Here is a 14,104-nt window from a genome sequence, read left to right as displayed (position 1 = left end):
ACAAGCAGGCCTGGAGAGGCTGGAAGTGGGGACAGGAAACTCATGACATCTCCCAGCCCCCAGCCCATCCACCACATGACGGCAATGGTTACCTGGAGAGGGCTGAACAAGAGGCCTGGACAGGGATCGGAGATGCTCCCAAGATGCCCAGGCAGCACTTATCCCCATGGATAAAGCAGAAGAGATGTTTTCACAGGAAGGTGGCAAAGGGCCACTCTGCTCCCCAGGGGCCCCAGGCCTCCAGTACCATCTGAGTGACATACTTGGCTTCTGGAAACTGGCTCAGGCTGTCCTGTCACTTTAAGAAAAGGCAGCCTATTGGGTACATTTGGGGTCTGAGTAGCCTTGGGACTTAGATCCATATACCAGGTGTTAAGGCCAGTCCCCCTGCAGCCAGAACATTAGCCCACTATGTCTTTGCTGTCCCCAGTCTCCTATAACTGGGGTCCCAGAAATGGCAATGATGACTCTTGTGGAGGAATGGTGGGATTTAGACATCCAAATACCAGAATGGAGCATGTGAGAGACCATATGACAACGTTGCCTCGTTTGGCCCAGTCCCAGTTCTACAGGGACCAGCCCCACTGGAATTCAGCATACTGACTCAGCCTCTTCCACCCCAAATGCCCAAGGGACTGTTTTTTTAAAAAGAAAGAGGAGGGATAACTCCTGCATGGAATCCTGGCGTAGATGGGGAGGTACCACAGGCTTGGAGTGGGGTGGTCAGCCTGCTTAGGCACCCAGCACTCTCGGGATAAATTCTGGTCCTGGGAGAAAAGAAGGACTGGGACACCGAGCTGTGGACCCTGAAGAAATTCTTCCTGTCAACATGACTTTTGGAGAGCATTGTCCTCAGAGAAAAGTTCCTGGTTTTCGTCCTTGAGTCCCCAAGCAGGACATACTGAAGAACAGGCTTAAATGCCCACACTGGAATTGGCATGTGCCATGTCAGAGCCATTGGTGTGCCCTGGTAGACTTTGAAACCCTATGTTGACTGTGTGTGAGACCAGCACATCTAGGGAACAGGCTGAGGCTCTGACTCCCTGACCTCTGATCTCAGAAGCCCAGTCCAGCAGGCACAAAAAGGACAAAGGCAGGGTCACCGTGGGTAGCTTTCCCCAGTGTAGGATTCAGTTTCTGTTTCCTGTACACCAGGGCATCCCCCAACTTCCCTATCAGCTGGAGAAAGAAAGATACAGATGCAGCCAGCTGGAGGACACCCAGAAAGAGAAGTAAGAGTGCAGTGGGCAATTCTAGGAGTAGATTCTTTGCAGAATAGAGGAGAACCCCAAACACAGGCCCAACATCTACTGTGTAAGCCACAGAATTCATGCTTTGTTTTGTTTTTCTTTTGAGACAGGGACTCCTGTATCTCAGGTCGCCTGTGTAGTTGAGGATGACCTTGAACTTCTGATCTTCCTGCCTCTTCCTTCCAAATGCTGGGGTGATGGACGTCATCCTTAAACCTGGTTTATGTGGTCAGGGGCCTGAACCCAAAGTTTCATGCCGCGAGGCAAGGGCTCTGCCAATGCATCACATCCCTAGCCACCACCTCTCTATTTGATAAGTTTTCCCGCTTTGTCCTTGCACTTGCTCTGCTACCAGGCTGGCCTTCAGTCCATGATCCTCCTGCCTCAGTCCACCAAGTAGCTGGGATTACAAACCTAGGCCACCCGGCCCCGTGGTTACCCATTGGCTTTGACTGAAGCAGTAGGAAGTCTACAGCTGATCCCACGACCTCGTTTTGCCAGGTCCTTACCGAAGAACCCACAGCAGGTGAAACTGATGTGCACAAAGCTGATTGGGGGTGGGGCTTTAGAGTGAGAAAATTAGGGGTGATAGGCTGGGATCTGGATTGGAATTTAGGGTGGGAATGGGTGCAGGTGAGGACAAGATGGGGCCTGGGTAGGAATGAGGGGGGTAGGTTTGGGATGATCTGTTGGGATTGTGGGAGGAAGACAGCAAGCAGTTGGAGCTGCCATTTGAGTGACGTGAACCTGGGATGGGGACGGCTGCTATGGACCAGGGAGTAGGGTTGTGGCTGGGGCTAGGGGAGGGAAGGGGTGGAGAGGACCTAGCATGGGGGAGTAGCTTAGAGTTTACGTTTAGGGTTTGCATGTGTTTGGAAAGTCCAGGAGTCACATCCACCTGAATACCCCGCCCCAGAAAGTCCCAGCCGCACTTCACTCCCCACTCCCGATCTGCCTCCTCTGCAGGCCCAGAGGTGGAAGCGCCTGCTTCACGGAGGAAATGGCTGCTGGGCTGGCTGGCCTGCCTGCCACAGAAGAGAACAGGAAGGAAGGCCAAAGAGCTCTCCGTGCAGCTGGCTCTCTGCTTCTGCTTCCCAAGAGAGGAGGATCCTGTCCTGGGGGCTGTTTCCTCTTTCATGAGCCCTCAGCCCTCTCTGTCCAACTGAGAGTATGTGCTCAGAGGGCAGCTGAAGGACTTGCACAATCTCAGGCCAGGAAAGGCCTAATCGTGGGACAGTCCCCACTGGACCAAGGACTTGACCACTTACTTGGGCAACTGAAGTAGGACCTCAGGCCACAGTGAAGCTTTCTCCCAGGCAAATGGGAAGAGGGGCTAGTGTTCTTGTTCTCCAGTAAGGTCAAGTCTGTCTCTGGGCCACCAAGCCTTTGGGGAGAGTCCCCAGGAGCCCACTCTCCAGTACCTTACAGACCACGTCCATCCACCCCGTGACAGGTGAAGTATGCTCTCCAGCCTTAATTTTGGCCTTGTCTTTGTGACCGTTTTTTTGTACAATAGATGTGAATGAACATGACATAAGTAAGGTTTTAAAATGTTCTTCTGTGGTGGCCCTCCTACCTGTGTCCTTGCCAGTGTCATGCAGAGAACAGGCCATAGGCATCATGTTGGTCTAAATAGGAGAAGAGACAGACACATGGGTGGATGAACCAGTGGTCTGGAAGAAAGTCTAGCTATGTGAGCCTGCACCAACCAGACCTTAGCCACCCTGACGCCCTGTGGGTTACTATAGGTGCCACACCCGAGTTTCTCTGCAGCTCTGGGGCTTATTGGTGACTGGCTGTGGGATTTGGTGTGTGCTTACTCAGTTCCCGTAGCAGACTAAAGCCTGCAGGCTTTGGCCTCAGAAGCAACACATGCTTGCTCTTAGGGTAAGGGGCGTCAGGACTGGTTCACCTGGCCCAGTCTGACAATTCATCCTTTCATCTTCTCACTGGGTCTGTGGAAACCTCTATAAGTAAGTAACTCCCCTGCAAGAGAACTGATTGACCCACCCACCGGGTGCTCACATCTTAGAAGAATTGAGCTAAAGAGATATTTGGGGATTTTCCCAGAGAATTTTCTTTTGGATTAAAAACAAAAGTATATGTTGGGGATGAGGGGATGGGGGCTGGAGCAGAAGGATCAGATGGAGAAGGGAGGGAATGGAAGTGAGATAGCAGGATTGAGGGGGCATTTAAGGTAGCATAGAAACTTAGTGAGTGGAACTTTCCTAACGAGGTCTCCAAATAATGGGGGAGACAGAGTCCCAACTCATCTCTTGTTATCAAACAAAGTTTCCAGTGCTGGGACTGGGTTACATCCAATTGAGTTATTGGCCAAAATAACTTTCCATTTCCAACGGAAATCTCCAAACAACCCAGGCTGTTGCCAAGACAGTAGGTTGCTCTCCACAAACTGATAGGTCCCATTGCTGAAGACAACATACCCACACAACTCATTGAACATGGAGACGTCGAACTGGTGTCTACATAAAACCTTCACCCCTACATTCTAGTGTCTTTGGTACAGAAAGATACTCTGCAGGTTACCAAAAGAGAAACATCAACACCAACCCAGCCACAAAACCTTTGATCTACAACCTGTCCTGCCGCAAAATATGCTAGTGCAATGGTGGCACAAAGCTGTAGGAGTAACCAGCCAATGTCTGATTTGACTTAAGGACTCTCTATGAGATGGAAGCTGTGCCAGACAGTGCTTGAGTGATCAAGAACCAGAGACTAGACAGCCCCAGAGACCTAGGGTAAAACCAAATATACTAGTACCAAATGTACTAGTCTTAATACACACACACACACACACACACACACACACACACACACACACACACACACTAAAAGGACACCTAGTGATATTCTGCTATACTTATAGATCACTGCCTTGCTCAGCCATCATCAGAGAAACTTCCTCCTGCAGCATGAAACAAATACAGAGACTCACAGCCACACATTATACAGAGAGAGACCTTGGAACACTCAGTTCTAAGCAGAATGTCACCATCAAATCCTTCCCCTCAGAGCTCAGGGAATCCCGAAGAAGAAAAGGTGGAAAGAAAGTAAGAGCCAGAAGGGATGGACAGAGGGGATTTCGGATACCAGGAGGGCCAGGCCCTCTGAATCCACTGAACAAGGACCATATGAACTCACAGAGACCGAAGCAACAAGCACAGGGCCTACTCTGGTCTGCTCCAGGTCCTCTCTCTATATATAATGGCTTTCAGTTTAGTGTTTCTATGGGATTCCTGAGTGTGTGAACAAGAGGGTCTCTGATTCTCTTTTGTTGTTGTTGTTTTGGTTTGGTTTGGTTTGGTTTTTCAAGACAGGGTTTCTTTGTGGTTTTGGAGCCTGTCCTGGAACTAGCTCTTGTAGACCAGGCTGGTCTCGAACTCACAGAGATCCACCTGCCTCTGCCTCCAGAGTGCTGGGATTACAGGCGTGCACCGCCACCACCACCCGGCGGGTCTCTGATTCTTGTACCTGCTCTGAGTTCTTTTCCTTCTGTTGGGTTGCCTGGTCCAGACTCAATGAGATGGCTTTTGTTTTCTCTTATTTTGTTTTGCTATATTTTGAAGCCTGTTCTTTTCTAACAAGTGACAGAAAGAAAGCAGATCTGATGAGAGGGGAGATGGAGAGGAACTGGGAGGAATAGAGGGAGAGGGAACTATTGTCTTAGAAAATGATGTATTTTCAATAAAAGGGGAGAAGTTGGTTACAAAAACCCAGCCTCCAAATAGCAGTAGTATAAATAAAACAGAACGTGTCACCTTTTCTCTCAAGTTAGCATGGGCATACAATTTATTTTTGTGTGTGGATGGGTTGAAATAGGGTCTTTATTATATAGTCCGAGTTGGGCTTGAATTTGTGATCTCTTGCCACAGCTTCCAAGTGCTGGGATTACAGCTGTGGGCTACCATATCCATCTGGCAACTTGATCATTGTGAAACCGGACCTTTTGTTTTTCAGTCAGCTGTCTTCAATGGAATTGCTTCTACTCATGGCCCAAGGTGGCTGCTGGGGCTGCAACCATTAAGCAAGACAGAGGAAAGGTCAATGCAATTCATGCCCAGCTTTATAACATTTCCTTAAATTGCATACTTCATGCTTTTTTATGTCAATCTAGCTAGAAGTTAGTCACGAGGTCTTATGTAATTGTTCTAATAGAGAATATGCCCGGGTAAATCTTGGAGATTCATTACTGAGTCAATTCATTTCCCCTACCCAGATTCTGAGCTCCTGTAAAGGCATCAACTATTTACCAGCGTTTGTGCAGAGCCTCTAGCCTCCTCCAGAGGGTGCCAGAGGCCTCTGTTTCCACAGCCTTCAAATTCGGGGTCGGGGGAGCGTATTTGCATCAGAGATGTGGGGCTCTTTGCTGGTTAGACTTTTTTGAAGGTTGGGCGCTGGAGTCGTACCTGAGCTCTCACATCTGGATCCAAAGCAGGAGACAGAGAAAACTAACTCGAAAACGCACGAGTCTTTTTGAACCTCAAAGCCTGCCCCCAATAACACACCTCCTCCAGCAAAGCCACACCTCCTAATCCTTTCCAAACAGCCCCCAACTGGGGACCAAGTATTCAAATACCAGAGACTTATGCGGGACATGTCATTCAAACCAACACAAAGACATACAGTCTGGAGTCGAGAAAACCAGAGCCAAACAGGCCTACAAAGAAAGTTACCCTGGGGCCGGCGGGCCGGCACCTCGGGATGCTCCTCTGCTCCTCCAGCAGTTGGCCCAGACCATTTTGCATAAAGATGAGGTGGTCACCAGATCAGTCCTAGACAGTAGAGGAGAAAGAGCAGAGAGAGAAGGATTCTGACGTAATTGAAAGAGGACCTGGGTGTAGAAATGCACGGCTGTAACCCCAGCGTGGAGGCAGGAGGATTGGGAGTTCAGGACCAGCTAGTGGTACCCTGTATCAAAACAAACAAGCATGCTAGTTCATGCCTATAATACCAGCACTTGGGTGGGAGGCAATACCAGCACTTGGAAGGGAGGCTGAGGCAGGAAAATTGAAATTTAGAGACCAACCTGGTCTGCGGGGGGGGGGGGGAGGAGAGGGAGGGAAGAAGGGAGGGAGGGGGGAAAGAAAGAAAGGAGTAGCAGATAGCTACTGAGAGCATAGTGCCTGGCGTGGCTCTGGCAGCATTTTGAGCAGGGTACATGGAGGACAACGGAGCTTCTGAACCAGCTTGTACTATCATCTCCGTTCACAGGAAGCTGAGTCACAGGGAGGTAAAGAACCCAGAGCTGGAGGTTTGTGCAGCAACAAGGCGAATGGAATGTGAACACCGGCAGCCATTTCCTGAGCCCAGCTCTGAACTACCCAGCTACACGGCCTGTGAAAAGAACCTGTAAACAAAAGGTGAACTAACCGATCCAAACATAATACAAATTTCAAAAAGGAGTTTATGAAAAAGGGAAGTTTTAATATTAGTACAGCCATATAACAGCAAAGCAGCTATGAAAGAAAAGACAAAAGCAAGTTGTGGAAATTTTAAATAGAATAGCTAAAATAAAAAGAAATTTAAATAGAAAAGAATATGAAATTCTGTGGCTAGGGTTTCCAAAATTAATACACTCTTTCGTGTGTGTGTGTGTGTGTGTGTGTGTGTGTGTGTGTGTGTGTGTGTGGTGAGTTCTGAGGACATCTTTGTGGCGTCAGTTCACTCTTTCCATCTTGAAGGGGTTCACCCTCTCATGCAGCACACACTTCACCGAATGAACTTCTCACCAGCCCTTCACTCTTCTTTTTTTGGTGTGGGAGGAAGCCTTGATTTCACCTTAAGCCAGATGAGCCATTATAAACCCCTATGGCAGGAGGATCAGGAGTTAAAAGCCATCAACCTCTCTCTCACAGAAAGTTCCAGGCCAGCCTGGGCTCCAGGGGAGCCTGTTTCAAAATACAACAACAACAACAAAATCTGTATTCCTGTATTCCCTCGTGGATGAGTACAAATCAACCTGGGGCCACTAGAAGATGCCAGAATGAAGACAAGACTAAGAGCGGAAGAGAGAAACCATGGTACCATGTCATTAAATATATCACTTGGTCCCTGGATCAAGCCTTTCCCAAAGCTAAAAGCTACAAGGTCTCCAATTAATTATCCAACTATCTTTGTCTCCATTGTCTCCATCAGCCCTCAGATGAGCCACCATGGAGGTGAGCTGCCAGGACTTGGTTGCAGTCTCATCTCTAAGAAGAAACTTGCAACAAATAGAAACCCCATAATTGCCTTGGGACAGCTGTTCATCAAACAGAGTGCCCACAGGGGAGAACTAGGAGAGCAGTTCAGTCATGGAGTGTCTGCATAACATCCACAGACTCTGGTTACATCCCAGACCCCAAAAGGAAAGAGAGAAAAGGGAGGGAGGGAGGAGAGAGAAGGATGGGGAAAGAATGGAGGCCAAGGAGGGAGGAAGGAATGTTGGGTGAACCCATCAGCGTCCACATATCATCCTTAGGATTATAGAGGACCCAGGCTTGAGAATGTATACATGGCAAATAGGCTTCCTGGTGACATATAAGATGAGAGCTGCTTTTTATCTCGGGAAGAAATAAAAAAGACAATTAGAAAACTAGAAACAAGGCCGGGCAGTGGTGGCACACACCTAAAATACCAGCACTCGGGTGGCCTAGGCAGGTAGATAGATATCTGTGAGGCTGAGGAGCCAGCCTGGTCTACAGAGAGTTCCAGGACAGGCAGGATCTCATAGAGAGACCCTGTCTCGAAAGAAAGAAAGAAAGAAAGAAAGAAAGAAAGAAAGAAAGAAAGAAAGAGGGAGGGAGGGAGGGAGGGAGGGAGGGAGGGAGGGAGGGAGGAGGGAGGGAGGGAGGGAGGGAGGGAGGGAGGGAAGAAGGGAGGGAGGAGAAAGCTAGAAACCACAGCCATGCCCAGGGCTCTCTCAAAAATTTACTAAAAAAACTTGTTTTCTTTCTACTCTAGTCCAAAGAGTGAATTCTTTCACCAACCCATCAATCGTTTGCCACACTGATGGCATAGGAGGAAAAATTTCACTTCTCTTATTTTCTCCATCTAGAGACCCTGGACAGTTGCACTGTGTATGCATGGAGTCATCAGAAAGCCTCTGACTGGGGTGTTATGGGTCACAAGACCTCCCTGGTTAGCTCTCTGTAGCCACAGTGTTCCCTGAATAATGAGGGAGCCACTCTAGAAACTTTCTCTGTCTGCCCCAGGTCTGGCCCAGCAACTCAAGGGCTCCTTGTTCTTATAGATGACGCTGCTGCCCCCAAAGGCGAGGGACGCAGCATCTTCAGCTCAAATGAAGGAGAAAGCATGGCTTTCTTTTTGTTGTGGTGGTTTTTGTTTGTTTTTGTTTTATTATTAATTCATTTAGTTATTGAGACGGGATCTCTCTTTGTAGTATTGACTATCTTGGAGCTCACTATGGAGGCCAGGCTGGCTTTGAATTTGCAGAGATCTTGCCTCTGCTTCCTGAGTGCTGGGATTAAAGGTGTGTGCGACTATTGCCTGGCCTCTTTCTCTGCTCAGCCCGTTCCCTGTGTTCGTAGATTTCTTCTTCCCTTCTCTTCTAGCCAGCCCTCCTGAGACTGACACATTCATCTGAGGGCCTCCCTGTGACATCACATGGGATTCAACAATTTGGTCCCCAGATGATGCTTCAACAAGGGTTTGAGCCCCATCAGAAGCCCTGCCCCAAGCCCCTGACCAGGCAACACAGAACACCTACCAAGGCCGCCCTTAACTATGGCAACTCCATAGAACTCCATGAAGCAGACAATAGGTGGAGCCAGCACATCCCCCATCAGCTTGAAGAAGCCACTGAAGACTTCCAAACACCTTCCCAAGATTGGATTCTTTACTCTGTCATGGGGAAAGTGAAAGGAAGGCCTTGACCGAGAGACCAGAGAGGGAATTGTCTCTAATATAAGCTTGTGAAAGCATTCCTAGCCTTTAATCTGGAAGGCAAATACAGTGGATCTCTGTGAGTTCAAGGCCAGCCAGAGCATATAATGAGACCCTGTCTAAAAACAATCGAATGAAAAAGAAATAAAAGGAGAAAAGAATACCCAAAAAAGCCCTCCAGTCCCTACTCCACTCAAACTGCAAACAGGAGAACGTGAAATGCACAGCCAATCAAAATTAGCCACTACCAATACCAAAAAGCTACCATTCAGGACCCAATGCCAACCACTCCAGGCTTCCCTCATTTGCATATATTATGGCCCACCCTTGGGTCAGCCTCATACCTGGGATTGCTGGCTCACTCCTATGCTTCTTGCTCTAGTTGACTGAGCCAGAAGGAATAATGAACAAGTCCAGAGATACCTGACTCCTCTGGTTACCACCTTCACTCAAATACACATACCTAAATGCACACACTTTAAAATAATGAAAATAATTTTGTCAAAATATACAACAAATCTTTAAAATAACTTTTTAAAACTTCCAGAATATCTACATCCCTAGCAAGAAGGATGCTCCTCTTTCATTTTATCCCATTTTGTACTGGCTGAATTTTTTTTACTTGTATGTTGTATATAATATCACCACACCCATCCAATGCGCTCTCTTTGCCAGCTGATGTGCAGGGATGGCATGCAGCTCTATTCCTATACCTTCGGGTATTTCTTCCTGAACTGCAGAGGCTAAAAAGTGAGACTGTTTCCCAGGCTTCCTTCTTGATGCCTAATGCCACCAGTCATAACTAATTGCTCACACTTTAATCCCAGCACCTAAGAGGCAGAGGCAGGCAGATCTCTGTGAGTTCCAAACCAGCTAAGGACACACAGTGAGACTGCTCTCTCTCTCTCTCTCTCTCTCTCTCTCTCTCTCTCTCTCTCTCTCTGTGTGTGTGTGTGTGTGTGTGTGTGAGAGAGAGAGAGAGAGAGAGAGAGAGAGAGAGAGAGAGAGAGAGAGAGAGACAGACAGACAGACAGACACAGACAGACAGACAGAGAAAGAGAAAGAGAGACAGACAGAGACAGAGAAACTAAGACATCAAGCTACAGTTTGGGAGAATATATTTACAAAATACATATCTGATTAAAAAACTGTTACTCAAAATAGACAAAGAACTCTTAAACTCAACAATAATAAGTAGAAAAAGAAATTCCATTTAAAATGGGCTAGAGAGGTGACCAGATATCTCACCGAGGAGACTCACGCGTGTCAGGTGAGCAGAGACACTCAGAACTGGGCATGATCTGCCTGCCTGCAATCCCAGCACTCCAGAGAATGAGGCAGGAGGGGATATAAAAGGATACTCACTTTGGAAAACAGTTTGACAAGTTTTTTGACGGTTTTGTTTTATTTATTTGGCTGGTTGGTTGGCTTGTTTTTTGAGACAGAGTCTCACTTTGTAGCCCAGGCTAGCCTGGAACTCACAGGCTATGGTCTCCTTAAGGACCTCCTGTCTCAATTTATCAAGTTGTTGGGATTATAGACTTGAGTCACTACACTTGGCTTGATAGTTTCTTACAAAACTAAACATAGCGCACTATAGCATCTAGCAGTCACACTGGATATGTATCCAACTGAGTTGAAAATTCAAGTCCACACAAAACCAGCACATGAATTTTATAGAAACTGAAAGAAGCCAGTCACTGGTGGGTCACCCTTGGCTATATAGCAAGTTCAAGGCCAGCTTGAGCTACATGAGACCCTACCTTAAAAGGGGGAGAGAGAGAGTGAGAGAGAAAGAGAGACAGAGACAGAGACAGAGAGAGACAGAGAGATATTAGACCTTAATGCAAGCTATAGACTTTAGTTAACCTACCAGTTTGGGTCCATTCCAATTAATGAACGGGTAAACAGCTGCTCTATGGAATATTAATAAAAAGAGAGCAGAGTAGCTGGAGTAATGGCCAGGTTGTTAAAGTATTGCCAAGCAAGCATGAGGACCCAAGTTCGGATCCCTAGGACCAATGTAAAAAGAAAAGCCAGATTCATGGTCTGGAGAGATGGCTCAGCAATTAAGAGCAGAGGGCCTGGGTTCAGTCCAGTTTCAGTTCCTAGCACCCACATAGCAGCTAACAACCATGGGTAGCTCCACTTCCAAGAGATCTAACACCCTCCTCTGATCTCTGTGAGCACCAGTCATGCATGCAGGCAAAACATTCACAGATAAAAGTCATGCATTCAGGCAAAACATTCATACAGATAAAAGTCATGAATGCAGGAAAGATGTTCATACAGATAAAAGTCATGCATACAGGCAAAATGCTCATACAAACAAATAAATCTTTTTTTTTTTTAAGTCAGGTATGGTGGTTTGAAAGAAAATGGCCCCCAAAGGGAGTGGCACTATTAGGAGGTGTGGCTTTGTTGGAGCAGGTGTGGTCTTGTTGGTGGAGGTGTGTCACTATGGAGGTAGGCTTTAAGGTCTCATATACACTCAAGCCACACCCAGTGAGACAGACCACTTCCTCCTGCCTGTGAGTCAAGATGTAAGAACTCCCAGCTCCTCATTGTATTTTATTTTTCCCTCCATTTTTATTTAAATTAGAAACAAGCTTGTTTTACATATCAATCCCAGTTCCCTCTCCCTCCTCTCCTCCCCTGCCCCCACTAACAACCTACCTATCCCTTACCATTTCTGCTCCTCAGGGAGAGTGAAGTCTTCCATAGGGGTCTCTCAGCTCCTTCTCTAGCCCCACCAGCACACGGCCTTGCATTCCCACCACAATGATAATGGACTGAATCTCTGAACTGTGTAAGCCGCCACAATTAAATGTTTCCTTTATAAGAGTTGTGGTGGTCATGGTGTCTCTTCACAGCACTAGAAACCCTAACTAAGATACTAGGTGTAGCATCCTTGTTATCCAAGTGCTGGGGAAATGGAAGCAGGCAGATCCCAGGGCTATTAGGAAGCCAAATTAGTAAACTCTGGTCTTAGTAGGGGACCCTACTTCAAAAAATAAAGTTTAAAAAAAAAAGTAAGGTGGAAAGCAACAGAGGGAGATAGTCAACACTGATCTCTCTCTCTCTCTCTCTCTCTCTCTCTCTCTCTCTCTCACACACACACACACACACACACACACAACTAGCTGACATTGGGGAGAAGGCAAAACTGTAAAGATGATAAAGAAGTCAGTAGTCACCAAGAGTTTTGGGGAAAGATTACAGGTGGAGCACAGAGAAATTTTAAGGCAATAAACTATTGTACATGATACTATAATGTCTGGTCCATGACATTATGGATCATAGAAAACACAACATAGAGAGTTTGACTTAGTGGCCCATAACTAAAATCTAGCCACTTGGGCTGGGAGAAGAGGTTTTGTTTCAGTTCAAAAGTTTGAGGATAGCCTGTGCAACATAGTGAGAACCACGGGGGCAGGCTGGGGGATGTAGCTCAGGTGGAAGAATGTTTACCTGGCATGTAAGAGGCTCTTGGTTTGATCCCCAGCACTTAATATCCAGTGTAGTGGTCACCCTTAGGTACATAATGAGTTTAAGACCAGACTAAATTATATGAGAATTGCTCTCAAAAAGAAAAAAAATGGGCTATAATGTAAATTATAGACTTTAATGAATATGGCAATATTGGCTCATTAATTTTAACCAATGTGTTACATTAATAAGACATTACTAATAGGAAAAACTGTGTGGGCTGGGGTGGTATAAAAGAACTTCTCTAGCTGCCCAGAAACTTTAAAATTTTAAAGCTGTTGTGAAAATAAATTATTCCTACCCAGGTGTGGTGTGCACGCCTTTAATCTCAGCACTGGGGAGGCAGAGGCATGAGTTTGAGGCCAGCCTGGTCTCCATAGTGAGCTACATAGTGACCCTGTTTCTAAATAAATAAATATCAAAAAATGAACCTGTCTGTTAAGGAGGCCATCTGCAGTAGAAGATGGATGCAGCAGGAGCAGCAGAGGAAAAGGTCCAGGCCTTACTATAGGACCAGGTGGCTGCAAGGTCATGTTCCTAGAGCTAAACACTCACAGAGCCCTAACATAACCCAGCCCAGGACTCTACAGTGCACTCCCATGTCCTCAGCAGTGGATTCTCTGTGGCTTAGGCTGGTGAGGGTTCTTATAAGTTGTATCAGTTACTAAAATCATCACCCAAGTGGACCAGAATCAGATGCCTGATTCTGGTCCAAAAAGATGACAAGATCCTCTTGGCCTAGGATCCATTCTAGCTCCCCAAAAGCAATTCCAACGAACTTTAAGTGTTTTCCTGAATGCTAAGAATGAGTGACTCTTCTTACAGTGGCACAGTGACTATGCTGGGATGGTGCTCTGTGACACAGTGCCCAGTTTATGTGGTGCTGGGGATCCAATCCATGGTTTTGTGCATGCTATGAAAGCATTTGACCATCTGAGCCTCAGAGCCAGCCCCATTAGCCCCTCTTTTCGGAAGAGGGTAAGTGTTAATGCTGAGGAACAGGCTGGACATTTATCCAGAAATGGTAAGTCTGGTTAATGTTCCCACAGAGAACTTCAGGACAGTGTGCAAGTGTCAGTGACATTCTCCTGCATGGGGATCATCTACCCACGCACTGTGCTGGAAAAAGACGTACACATGCTTGGGAGTGAAGCCAGGGAGCAGAGCCTAAGACTCACTCAGCAGTCTCCTGAGCAAGCCAGACAGAGTGTAATCCTAGCACTTGAGAGTCCAAAGCAGGATTCCCACAAGTTTGAGGCCAACCTGGTCTACGTAGCAAGTTCCAGGCTACCTGTTGCTATATGGTGAGAACCTATGTAAAATGAAAAATAAATAAACACTCCTGAAGCAGCCAGGCGCCTGTGGGGAAACTAGCACTTAGCACACCCTGTCCTCCCTGCAGCTGATGGTTGGGCAAGACCTAGGACGATGTTCTAATCTGGGATAAAGCCAAGGGCCTT

The sequence above is a fragment of the Cricetulus griseus genome, chromosome 6 (assembly GCF_003668045.3).
Source record: "Cricetulus griseus strain 17A/GY chromosome 6, alternate assembly CriGri-PICRH-1.0, whole genome shotgun sequence".
Classification (NCBI taxonomy): Eukaryota; Metazoa; Chordata; class Mammalia; order Rodentia; family Cricetidae; genus Cricetulus; species Cricetulus griseus.
This window is presented reverse-complemented; position numbering follows the sequence as displayed.